This window comes from Grampus griseus (genome assembly GCF_964374135.1).
Source record: "Grampus griseus genome assembly, chromosome: 21".
Lineage (NCBI taxonomy): Eukaryota > Metazoa > Chordata > Mammalia > Artiodactyla > Delphinidae > Grampus > Grampus griseus.
Genome location: NC_139015.1, coordinates 28892070 through 28905343, shown reverse-complemented (window position 1 = coordinate 28905343; position 13274 = coordinate 28892070). Strand labels below are relative to the sequence as shown.

Sequence of the window (13274 nt, the reverse complement as noted above, 5' to 3'; positions counted from 1 at the left end):
GGGACGGAATTGGGGTGGGCCTTCGATGCTAAGGGTAGCATCCTCCCTAGGCTGCAAGGCAGCTGGAGAAGTTGAGGCTTCGGTTCCAAGATTATTCTCATCTGATAAGATGTTTGAAGTTGTTGAAGGGAGTGACTGGGCACATTGAAGGTGTTCAGTGAATTCTTACTGATCGTTGTGGGTTCATTCCCCGTTCCAGAGAGACAGCCGGATTCAGGCTAAAACAGCGGACACTTTGGGCATTTTGACTTGGGAAGAGGAGGATTATAGCAGAATAGACTTCAGGCCTTAGGTCTGGAGCAGAAACGGGAGCGTTCCTGCTGTATGTATGTTTTGTTCCTTTGTTCTGACATCTGTTTTTGTTTTTTTATTTTTTGCTTTCCCAGTTAGGAGGGGAGAACAGCATCGAATCTTCTGATTCATCTGCCCACAGGGCTTAGCAGACTGGCCGACTGGAGGTATGTACGGGGCGAGGAGGTCACAAGAGATGGATTTGGGGTCGCAACAGCTGAGCAGGGGACCAGCGCCTGCGTCTCGGGACCCCCAGGTTTTCACTCTTGCCGTCAGGTCTCATTTGCCTCTACAAACCCCCTCTCCCACCGTCGATGGGCTTGTTGGATCCGTACCCCTCCCCCCCTTTGGCTAATGCCCTATTTTGCTTGACTAACAGTCAAAATGCAGGACTGCACCCAAACGAACTAAGCTCACTTAAATCACTGGCAGGTAATTTGATAGATGTTGGCCGGCGCCCGCTTTGGGAATTAAGTAAAGCCTGAGCCGCGGAGACGGTGGGAAACAACCTTGTGTAACTGGTAAGCAGGCGGCCTCATTTCACCCGGAGACAGCCCAGGCCCCAGCTCCACAGCTCAGACTGGAAGGCTGGAGTGGGCCAGGTGGACGGTTGACGTTTCTCTCTCAGCCTCTTCCTCCCTCGGTCCTGGCTCTGACTCCCCTGGGGTTGGGAACTTGACTCTTGAGGATCTGCAACATTGTCCCCACCAGCCGAGGTCTCATTTCCTGGAGCTCACCTGGGGAAGACCCAGCAAATGATGTCGTTGGCTAAGCTCACTTGTTTGCTGAGCTAACTCAGATGGGACAAGGGTTTTTCCGCAGATGGGCGTGGTGTCGTACAGATGGGTGTTTTATGGACCGAGCTCAGAAACTGACAGCTTGTGGAAGGCAGCTCCCATCTGCAAAGAGGCCAGTTGCAAGGGAGAAACTTCTAGGTCCTTTCATCACGGTGAGGATCGTTCGTTCCTGCGCTAACTTCAGATAAGCAGAACAAACAAGCCTCGGCCCAAGTGGGAACTGGTTCTGCCCCCTCTCTTTGCTTTTCTAAGTCATCAAAGCCAAGTTCCTAAAGCCTGACTGTCTCACGGTCCTTTCTGATGGTTTCATTGTTTTGTTTATTGTGCTTATGACAAGTGCTAACAGACCGCTTTCAAAGTGTGTTGATATTTCGGTTGTTTTTGAATGGCCCTTCTGTTTTCCTGCATCTGGACAGCATTAGAGCCTGGCCCCAGGGAGCCACTGGGTTCCTATAAAAGTGTACCAGGTCCCCTTTTGCAGAAAACACCAGCCATGGCAAGATCAGACTCCCCATCTGGGCAGGAACAAACACCAAAACCTAGAGCAGAATTAGGAGACAATATTCAGCAGCTGCGGAAGACAGGCCCGGGCTGGGAAGGGGCCAGCAGGCACTGCTAGCTGGATTGTGGGTGTTCCTTCTGCCCATGGACATACTGTGATCTTCCCATGGGAGGACGTTCCCTAGCAGAGGGCCTGGCACTGGGCGATGCCGCTAAACGCTGGTCATCAACAGGTTCACTCTCTGTCTTCTTCTCCAGGCTGCCTGGTCAACACCAGCAGCGGGTCCAAATAAGGGGGTTCCCGGAGATGGGACAAAGAGCAAGAGCTGGAAGATGAAGAAGATCATGGGGTCTGGGAGGACCAGAAGAGGCAGGGCAGCGTGCCCTGCAGCTCCGACCCTCTTCCCTCTACAGCTTTCTTCGGGGATCTTCGGTTTTCACGCCCTTTCCCTTCCTACTTCTCCTGCTCCGTCCCCATCCCCAGGCCCTGCCACATGCTACAGTACAGCCAGCTTCCTCCAGTGTGAGAGAATCTCGGTGCACAGACCAGGCTCAGAGGAAGGGAGCGACATGCACAGTCTCGCTTTATAAATTCAGCACAAACTGGATTTTGTTTCTTCAAGGTCGTCCTTTCCAGCGGGCTGAGGTTTTCTTTAGCACGCGCTTTATCGGCTTGTACACGGTTCTCTCTTGTTTGGTTTCAAGAGTGGCAGAGTCCCTTTCTGACTGCGCCCCAGGTAGCTGTGTGGCTTGGTTTGCGAAGTCCCTGGAACTTGAGTTCAGAGTCAAATGGATTAAGATTGAGTGGGTGACAGGGAGCTTTGGTGCCTCGGAGCTGCAGTTAGAGGGGACCCAGGCAGGCCAGATGGGGGAAAATGTGTGCTCTACCGTTGGTTCTCTGACAGAACCACGTGAGGCTCATAGACCTACAGTCAGTGTGTTCATGCATATGGACACGTTGGGTGGGTGGATGGGGGCTGCATGATGACTGGTCTCCATCCACCAGGCCTCAAAGTTCTTGACATCTTTATGGCCACACTCCATGGCATTTCCTTCTAGACACACACTGTCTTGTCAAAAATTCCCATTTAAGCTGCCTCTCCTGTCCTGGATCTTTTTCCTTAAATTTTTAATATCCGGAGAAATGTATACGTCACTGCACTTACTTTAGCTGAACTGGGATGCCCGATGGAGCGCTCAGTGGTACCATTTTGTTTCTCTAGGACCGGAATTGCATTGGCTCTTGGATCTGACAAGGAGACAAAGAGAGGCTCTGGGTCCAGGGCCCAGCATGTGGTGACGGGCTGGGCTGATTGTCCTCTGAGAAGCTGAACACGCCTGCCACAAAGGCATGAACATTCTATAAGAGGGATACTTCCTGTTTTCCCTCTTATAGAAAACAGTGGGGTTTTCTGGGTAGGCTTGGTAGAGAGCAGTGGTCTTCTGTCTAACACCTCGTGTGTGTGAGTGTGAGTGTGTGAATACTTGTCATATTGAAAAATGTCAAACTTTACATAGCAGTTTCTTTTCTCACCAGGGTCTCTGCTTGTGTGAAACTTTCATTTTATAGCTTTGGCTGCTAATTCATCACAGGCACCACCATCAATAAATATTTATTGGGCTTTCATTGGGCTCAGCGTGTTGAAATAAGAACTATATATTTGACTCAAGAGGAGTCAATAGCAGATGGGGCTAGATTTGGGGAGGGGGGCCGGGAGAAACAATCATTGCCGTCTCTTCCAGCCCTGAGATTTGGTGACTTTATAACTAAAGTGATGGGGTCCACTTGACACCCATTAGGCTGTCAGCTACGAGACGCACGGGCCGTCATGAAGTCACTGTCAGAAAAACCACCCAATGCTGGCGATACACATCTTCAAGCCTCATGTCCATTTTGGGATTCAGGGCTGCAAAGGGATGAAATGAGTCTTCTTGGCTTTTCCCATAGTGCCCGTAAAAACAAATATAGTTGACCCTTGGACAACTCCTAGTTTAGGTCACTGACCCTCCGCACAGTCGAAAATCCACGTATATCTTATAGTCAGCCCGCTGTGTCCGTGGTTCCTTCATTTTCGCGGTTCCGTATCTGCAGATTCAACCAAGCGCAGGTCATGTGGCACTGTAGTATTTACTACTGAAAAAAATACGTGTGTAGGTGGACCCACACAGTACAAACCCCTGTTGTTGAAGGATCCACTGTATTTGCTGATGGAGTGATGGTTGCCGTTTGATTTTGGAGTTTAAGAGGTGCATTGACCTCGGGGAAGACTGTAGCCTGTTGATGCTTTGGCAGGAGAGAAGCCAGTCTACTTTTTTGCAAGTGTGTCTGTGGCAGCCTGAGGGGGGTCAGTCCCCACTTGGTGGGAATCCCGGAGCGGTGTGGGCTGGGAGGCAGGGCTGGGTGCCTCTCATGGAGCCCTAGTTAATCAGACAGGAAACAGCTGGCCTGCCACGGCAGTGACTCAGGCCTCCTGGGGGGGTTTCTTCAACATTACGAAGATGAACATGGCTCTGTGAATTCCCTTTGGACCTGGGCCTCCTGCTAACTGCCTCCATATTTATGGGAAGATGGGCAGACCACAGAGCGAGGCCCTGGAGTGGAGTCTGTGCTCAGGAGAGTGGCCCTGGCCCTAGTGGGAGTTGTGAAAAGGTAGAGCCGAGCCCTACGGGGTCAAGACGTTCTTGCTATGAGGTGGGCAACCTATTATTACTATTACTACTACAGTTTCTGAGTCCAAGCTCGTACTGCTCACCACATGACAGGCCAATAAATTGAAAGACAAGTTGTTGGGCAAGAAATAGTGACTTTATTTGGAAAGCCAGCAGACTGGGAAGATGGAGACTAGTCTCCCAAAGAACCATCTCACCTGAGTTAGAATTCAGGTTTCTTTTATACTAAAAGGGAAGGGGTCCCATTTGTTTATTTTTGTTTTATTTTCATTACTCTAGGAGGTGGGTCAAAAAAGATCTTGCTGTGGTTTATGTCAAAGAGTGTTTTTCCTGTGTTTTCCTCTAAGAGTCTTATGGTGTCCGGTCTTACATTTAGGTCTTCAATCCATTTTGAGTTTATTTTTGTGTATGGTGTCAGGGAGTGTTCTAATTTCATTCTTTTACATGTAGCTGTCCAGTTTTCCCAGCAGCACTTATTGAAGAGGCTGTCTTTTCTCCATTGTATGTTCTTGCCTCCTTTGTCATAAACTAGGTGACCATAGGTGCATGGGTTTATCTCTGGGGTTTCTATCCTGTACCATTGATCTATATTTCTGTTTTTGTGCCAGTACCATACCCTCTTGATTGCTATAGCTTTGTAGTATAGTTTGAAGATGGGGAGCCTGATTCCTCCAGCTCCATTTTTCTTTCTCAAGATTGCCTTGGCTATTCGGGGTCTTGTGTTTCCATACAAATTGTAAAATTTTTTGTTCTAATTCTGTGCAGAATGCCATTGGTAGTTTGATGGGGATTGCATTGAATCTGTAGATTGCTTTGGGTAGTACAGCAGAAACTAACACAGCATTGTAAAGCAATTATACTCCAATAAAAAAAAATAAAAGGGAAAGGGGTGTGGCTGGTTGTTACAAACTTTTTGGTGTAGGAATCGTTTGTTCTTGCAGCTGTCCACATAGGTCTGGTCACAGTGTTCCTGTAAACCTCCAACAAGACAAAGGTTATTGTCTGGCCCACAACTTTTAATCTCTATATGAATGGAAAAGTGTTATACTGTACCTTTAAAGGTCAGGGCCTTGGGAATGGGCTACCCTGTATATTTCAGTCTATAGGCAACATTCTTTTATAAAACGTGCAGAGTCAGCATGACTCAGCACAGGCAAGGGAGCACAAGGGTTAGAGCTAAAGGAATAGATCCAATATGGAGTCAGGCTTGTTCTTCTGTTACATTACTATTCCCTTGGTCCAAAAGAGAAGCTGAAACAGAAACCCGGAGTGGTTTTGTGCCCAAGGTATCACTATCAGAACAGGATCCTAGAGTCGGCGTAAACAGGAGACGAGGAGTCCAGATTGGCTGTCTTTCGGTTCAGATTCTCCACTGCCCCGGGCGGTGGGGTGGGCAGCGGGTGGGCAGTGGAGCAGAGCTGAACATTGTAAAAGATGGTGTTCAGTGTCTCACAAGCTGCTTTTCCCTTGAGGTTGAATTGGTGGTATTAGGGCTAAAGAGAGCTGATAGAGAAGCAAGGAACTGGGGAGTGTTGCCTGGCTCCACATTTACTGCTAGGTTAACTGTGGAGTTACCTTACCTCTCCAAGCCTCAGTTTCCCTAACTGTGAAGTGAACGTATTGGTACCTACCTCATAGTGTTGTTGGCAGCAGCAAATGAAAGAATACATATGAGATTTGCATCATGCCTGAAAGACAAGTTAGCGATTCATAATTCTTAGGTGCCATTATAGGAAGGCAATCTAGTGGTTAAGGGTGCAGGCTCGGAGACTGACTGCCTGAGCCCAGAGAGGTGAAGTGACTGTCCAGGTCACACAGCGGTGAGGACAGTCATGGTGAATTCCCCAGTTGAGTACTCTTTCCAGATCCCTGACCCTTTGAGCAGGGGACCAGGATGGGGTTCTCCAGGCACCAGCGCTGGTCACAGGGGTTGCCTATCTCGGGAGCTGGGGTGATGTGACTTCCCGGTCTCCCCGGACAGCAACCGGGGGAGGGGCAAAGCCCTGGCGGGAGTCCAGGGGACTCCTTGTCTCCGTCCTGAGGCGGCTCGGGGCTAGCCTGAGCAGCTGCCTGTCTACCGACAATCCCGGGGGGCAGCTGCTTCCCGGTAGAGTGGAAGCCACGGGGCCCAGGCAGGGTGCAGGTGCCCCCGGCGCCCCGGGGATCCTGGCGTGGCTTTCTGTCAAGCCTCTGTTGTTGCCTGGTTCCTCCATAAAGCCATTATGTACTGGGAGGATTAATCATGCCGTTAGGTAAGCATTGTGGTACTTTTATGGCAGCTTTGAAGCTAATCTGTCACTAATGCCTGCTGGATTATCATGATTTCTTGCAGTTATGATTCATTAACTCGAGGCCTAATAGTAATTCTATTAAACATCTTCCATCACCGTTTGCCCCAACATGTCCCCACTCTCCATTCTATTGTGCTGCTGCAGTGGCACCATTGGCAACCTGTGTGGTCTCCAGAGAGGGGCCCTGAGGAGATGGTCAGGTCCCCCAGGCAGCTAGCAACTGCCTGACGGTGTGTCCGTCCCCGGCCCGAGCCCAGAGCACGTCTTCTCCTCTCCATCCAGCTGGACTTTTCAGTTGATGCTCGCTCTTCTCCCAGAGGAGGCCTCAGTGCCTTTCCTGAAACGCCCATCACTCAGGCCAGACTGCGTGGAGGTGAAGGTGGGGCTGTGGAAACCGATGAGGCTCGGATGAGACAGGCATCCCACACGTCCACAGGTGACTCAGACCAGCGGCTCCACCTGCGGCAGAAGTGGGTTTGGGGCCAAGAGAGAGAAATAGGAGCGGCTCAGGCGATCTGGCCACACTCGGCCCTTTCTGTCTGGCTCAAAGCTAATGAAACTCAGGGGCGCGGAGGCAGGCGGCGGTGACAGGAAGCGGTGGTGGCACACGGTGACTGCTGGCCTGCCAGCATTAATAAAATTCCTCGGTGAGGTTTTCCAGCGAGAAATGGTTCTCTGAGGCTGGCTGTTCCCTGCCAAAGGTCAGCTTCGGGGCACGGCTTGACTGATGGGCTGTGAGCAGGCAGGAGGAAACAAGTTGGGGAAGAGGGGCCGCTGTGGGGTGGGCTGGGAGGAAGCTGGGAGGACTGCAGCGCAGGCTGGGCCCCAGTGCCAGCATCTTGCCCCTCGTTCTGCACCATCAATCAAGGCCGGCCCTGATATCTCAACAATTTGTAATGCCTCTGCCCCGCTCTGAGCTGCCCAAGTGGGCAAGCCCTGACCCCTCTCGCCCTCATTCAGGCCTCCGCTGCCGCCCGGGTGACGGATGGCCTCTCCTCCCCTGGGCTCGCCTCACCACAGCTGGGGAAACATGGGCAGGTAGAGGGGTCACGCCCGGGGCAGCCACAGCGACCCATTCACCGAGGCCAAGGGCCCCTGCGTTCCCAGCCGCAGCAGGTGATGCAGGGCTAGAGGAACAGAACCGGGAGAGGAAGCGAGGAGAACATTCCAAGTCTATAAGGAGGAAAGGGAAAAAAAACCCCCCAAACCAAAAAAAACCCCTCTGCATCCTGAGGTCTTCCAAGACTTCTAAAAATCTCCAGCGCGGTGCGAAGCCTCCCGCGCACGGCTCCGACGGGCCCTGCTCCGATCCATCTGTGTTTTCTCACGCCTGTGCGCTTGAAGAACCACTGAAATGGAAAACAAGTTAAAAAATACATAGATGTATGTAGCGAGATGGAGAAAAGAGAGGACAGTGCTCTGCAGCCTGGATTCGCTTTTTTTTTTGTCAGTGTTTGTTGTAGGAAAAAGTGTATAAAAACAAACCTCAGACAACTGGAGTGAATATTCTCAACACATCAGCCGGGGAGAAGTCAGGATTCAAAATTTCCCCATTCTGGGCAGAGCTGGGAGGAAAACGAAGGCCTGCTGCCTGTGTTCCAACTTCTAGTGGGTACTCGCTGCTTCCTGTTCAGGGGTGAGACAGTCGAGAACCGTGCTAAGGTGGGGACTGGCCAGCTGGGATATGTGGGGATGCGTCCGTGTGTAGGTATGTACGTGTGTACGTATGCGTGCGTGTGTGTATGCACATGTGTTTGTGTGTGTCTGTGTATGAGTATGTGTATATGCATATGTGTGTATGTGTGAGTATGTATGTCTGTGTATGTCTGTGTGTGTAGGTGTCTGTATGTGTGTGTGTTGGTTTCTCTGTGTCTGTAAGTGTATACACATGTCTGTGTGTGTCTGTATGTGTGTGAGTATGTATATATATGTATGTGTGTGTATCTGTATGTGTCTCTGTGTGTGTCTGTATGTATGTGTGTGTATCTGTATGTGTCTCTGTGTATGTATGTGTCTGTGTGTGTGAGTGCGTATGTGTATGCATGTGTGTGTATGTGTGTATGTGTGCGTCTCGGTTCCTCTGTGTCTGTAAGTGTGTATACATGTCTGTGTGTGTATGTGTGTGTATGTATATGTATATGTATGTATGTGTGTATGTATGTGTCTCTGTGTGTGTCTGTCTGTATGTGTGTGTATCTGTATGTGTCTCTGTGTGTGTATGTCTCTGTGTATGTATGTGTCTGTGTGTGTGAGTGCGTATGTGTATGCATGTGTGTGTATGTGTGTGCGTCGGTTTCTCTGTGTCTGTGTGTATACATGTCTGTGTGTGTCTGTATGTGTGTACGTGTGTGTATGTATGTGTCTGTGTGTGCATGTGTATCTGTATGTGTCTCTGTGTGTGTCTGTGTGTGTATGTGTATGTCTCTCTGTGTGTCTGTATGTGTGTATATGTGTGTGAGTATGTATGTGTATGTATGTGTGCATGTATGTGTATCTGTGTCTCTGTGTGTGTCTGTCTGTCTGTGTGTGTACGTGTATCTGTGTGTGTGTGTGTCTGTGCTTGTGGTACTGGACAGGCCTGTGTCTGCTGCAAAGAGGGGCAGGTGAGAATTCAGTTCCGCATGGATGAACTCATCCTTGGCCTTGAGAGCAGGGGAAACCCGCTCTCCGACCCCCCAGCAGACGCCCCTGATGACTTCCTCTTGGAACTTTTAGGGGCCGAGCAGGAGGGTCCAGGAGAGAGTGTCCAGGCGAGGGAGTCTGGGGACTGTGGATTTTTGAAGGAATCGGACCAAGAGAACAGAGCAGTTGGGGTGTCGGGGAGCTGGGGAGGCAGGGGGCGGGGACGGAGGAGATCAGAAACTGTTAGGTCAGTGGAAGGAGGGAGGAGGGAGAGGAAACAGGCGCTGAGAGGAAGATCCGAGAGAGAGAGAGAGAGAGAGAGAGAGAGAGAGAGAGAGAGAGAGATGGTCACGGGGCAGAGTCAGCAGGGAGAGAGGGAGAGGAAATTTAATGAGGGCAACTTGAAGGCCAGCTTTAACCAACAGCTGGCAGGGGGCCGGGTTTGATCTCCTTGTGAGTCAGGAGTTTGATTAATCGTGGCCTGTGAACGAGGCTGGACACCTGGTCTGCTGCTGAGCCTTTGATCTCCGGGGTTTCTCCGGGCCCGTGGGAGGGGAGCTGCAGGAACGAGAGTCTCCCAGGGCCTTGGACGGCCTCTCTGGGGCCTCCCCGGGAAGGGAGGGCCGCCCTGGGAGTGGGGCTGAGGCCTGGGGAGGCTGGGAGGAAATACAGAGGGACGCCTGGGGCTGTGCATCCTTGTGAGTGGAGCCCCTGAGAGGGGGGCGATGGAGGAGACCTTTGAAGGGGAAGGTCCCCCATAATCTCGGGGGTGATTTTGTGGTGAGGGCTCTCACACCCTCTCTCCCTGCAAGGAAATAGCTGAACCATTTGCAGGAAATTGTGTGCTCTTGCATGTGGCTCGCAGAGCCGGCCAGCTTAACCAAGGAGCCTGCTCTTCTAGGGGTGCAAGGAGAAGGGAGGTGTAGGGCTCCCTGGAATGTCTCCATTTTCTGTATGTCAGATGGAAACAGATTTGAGAAAAGAAAGCGATATATTGCCAAAAAAAAAAAAAAACCACCTCTCAAGAAGAAAGGAAAAAGAACTAAAACCCTAATGCCCTTAAAAAAGAAAACCCGAAAAAAAAAAGGCATATATTATGTCTTTGGACTAAATCCATTGGTGTTCTGCCAATTTCAAATAATAGTGTCACTCGATTAAGAAACTTTACAGGATTTGAAGTCGTTCGTTGGCTTCTCTGACTCTCTCTGACACGTCTCCGTAAGTCACTGTCTACACCAGGCTGATTTGTTCCCAGATTCCTTAATCTTCTGCAAGTTGGTGATGACGTTTATGACTTGGTCGCCATATTTGAAGTGTTCGCGATTTCTTTGGCTCACGACTTCCACCCAGAATTTGGGGGCGACTAGAAACATGACTCTGAATGTGTACTACTGTTGAAAAACTGTGTGTGTGTGTGTGTGTGTGTGTGCGTGTGCACGTGCGCCTATGTGTAAACTCTTCGAGTTTTACCTGCCCCTGCTCTCCTGTTGGCTGGCAAACTCCTGCTCATAGCTGCCTTAGGTCTCAGAGAGGGGCCCACCTGGGTACCACAAACATGTCTCCCTAGAGGTCAGCTGGCACACAGCACATAGGTAGGGCCCCAGAGGCTCTGGTGGCCAGCAGCAAAGGGAATTCCAGAAGTGAAGGAGGGCAAGCTTTCTGGTGGGATTAGAGTTTTGACCAGATGACATTAGTTCACTTTGGAAGGCAGCCATGGGGCAGGGCACTGGGTACCCACCTTGCATCCCAAGGCCCAGCTCCCTGATGCAGTGACTAGCTGAGTGACCTTGGGCCTGCCCTGTCTAATATCCGAGGCTTGTTTCCTCATCTATAAAATGGGATAAGGAAAAATATTTGCCTCCCAGGCTTGTTTTGAGGCTTAAAAGCATTAGTATCTGTGAGAGCTCCCTGTACGTGAGCAAGGCTTCCGTGAACAGTTGGCATTAGAGTTACCGCTTCTATTACAGAAACTCCTTTAAACACTCGTGTTGACAGCAGGGGTGTTTTAATTTCAAACAGGGTTTGTTCATGGAGGGCATTAGAAAATGGGATCCCATGTTACCTGCTCCCCCTGGGGCACCGGCTCTCCTGTAATTATTATTTACTAATAAGCACGTTTTGTTCGCAAAGGTCCCATTAAATCGGGCTGAAATCCTTCACCAGGCTGGCCTGGCTTCTCTGAGTGCACCGAGACAGGAGCTGCTGGGGGTCCCCTCTGGGTGGGGGGGCGCTCCTGATCTGGGGGCTGCTGCACCTACCTTCCCAGGGAGGTCACGGCCAGTGTGACCTATGGGTCTCTGCTGCGCGGTGGCCGCGCTCTCCAATCTGCTCTCCCACCGCAGCCTGCTTGGCTTGCTTGGGAGAGGAACGATGCCTTCCTTGGGCCTGCGCTTCCTGGAACTTCACGGCTGTTCTTCCCCGCTCGTCTCTGGTCCTCAGACGTGTGGTATCACTACCATGGACAGGCTGGCTACATGGTGCTTGGAGCTGAGGCGGGGCTCAAATGGCAGCTCTGGCGTCTGTGGACCAGTAGTCTCTACCCAGGCTGTACACTGAACTTACATGGGATGGTTACAATTCCAAAGCCTGGACCCCACCTCTAGAAATTCTGATTTAATTGGTCTACAGTTAAACCTTAGTATCAAAATCCAGGTGGTTCTAATGTGTAGCCAGGCTTAAGAAATACCAGTGCTTCTCAGATTTAATGTTCATACAGATCTCCTGGGGGATCTTATTAAAACGTAGATTCGGAGTCCATCCATGCGGGGCAGGGGAACCTGGGCATTGCTAATAAGCCTGCCAATGCCGTGCATGGATCACACTTTGGGTAGCAAGGCTCTATCCCTTCCTAATCCTGACAGCTGTGTACCTGGCCATGGCCAGGGATGGCAGATGTGGGAAGCAGGTGGAGGTGAACATAGGAAGAAATCTGTGAGGCAACTCCGGAGGCTTGCTTGAGGGTGTTCCTGTCAGGTACCAACCGTGGAATCTTCAGTTCTCCCCACCACACACACACACACCACACACACACACCCTTCCTTCTGAATCTGGTCTTGAATCCCCACATAAGTAGCAACCAGAAGATGTTTTCCAATATTTGACTATCTTTTCAGGTTTCTTGGTTTATTCTGTGAAGACATCCAAATGAATGAAAACGTTTGCCATAGAACATTAAGGTTCCATGAGTTAAATACCTTTTGGAATACTTAACTGGAAAGTAATCCCTAACCTGGACTTGTAAGTAGTCAGCCCCAAGACTCCTACGGGGCCAAGTGAAATCCCCAGAGGTGACCACGAAATCAGCAAATCCCAGCGAGGCTGCAAGTCAATAGCTGCTCATTCTGGCTCATCTCTGAGAAGGAGACAGAATTGCCCGTGGAATGAAGGCTTTTGAGTTATGGGAGAGGGTCTTCCAGACGGCATTCAGCCTGGAAGACCACACCCCTCCCAATGACAGGTGTGTTTATAAACTATTGCCTTCCCTAACACAGTTGCAGGTGTTTGGGGAGTGTGGAGGCAGGCGATTTTGCAGAGGATATCCACAGAGTAGGTTTTCCATGGGTTAATATCATGTTTACACATTCCGTGATTTTATGAAATAATACATTGAAAAAGGAATACCAGAGTGTATAGTTGATGACTCTCCACGAAAGAGTGAACTTAGAACAACTGAGAGTGAGTTCTTTGCAGTTAGACCGTCGGCTCAGACCCAGGGAGGGATGAGGTGATGTGCAAAGGCCTGGGTCCGGGTGCATCAGCCTGGGGCCCCCCTGGGTGGCATGCATCATCTGACCAGCAGAGGATGAACAATTAGGACCTCTAGGGAAGAAGAAAGCCCTGAGCTGACCCGTGTTGGAAGATTTCACTAGTCGCTCAAAGAAAAGAATTTTACCAGACAGCTGAGGGATAGTGGTTGACACCAGAACCACACAGAAGCCATGTCTGTATTTTTGGTTAAACTGTTCCACTGGGCTTCAGTTAACTGTTCCACAAACAGTGTAGAGTGTTTCTCTAGTTGAAGGTTAAGGTCTCTCGCAGCCCCCTTCTATCGTCTTTCCAAAGCCAGGTGTTGTTGCAGACCTACGTCAGGACACAATGAGCC

At 50.4% G+C, this 13274-nt stretch overlaps 1 long non-coding RNA gene across 1 annotated transcript in view; it reads left to right on the top strand.

Moving 5' to 3' along the window:
• Positions 1 to 394: 394 nt before the first annotated feature.
• Positions 395 to 13274, top strand: part of LOC309838935 — a 95632-nt gene continuing 82752 nt past the window's right edge. The window contains exon 1 of the long non-coding RNA XR_014298428.1: positions 395 to 458. This is a non-coding gene — a long non-coding RNA (uncharacterized lncRNA). The remainder of the gene's footprint in view (positions 459 to 13274) is intronic.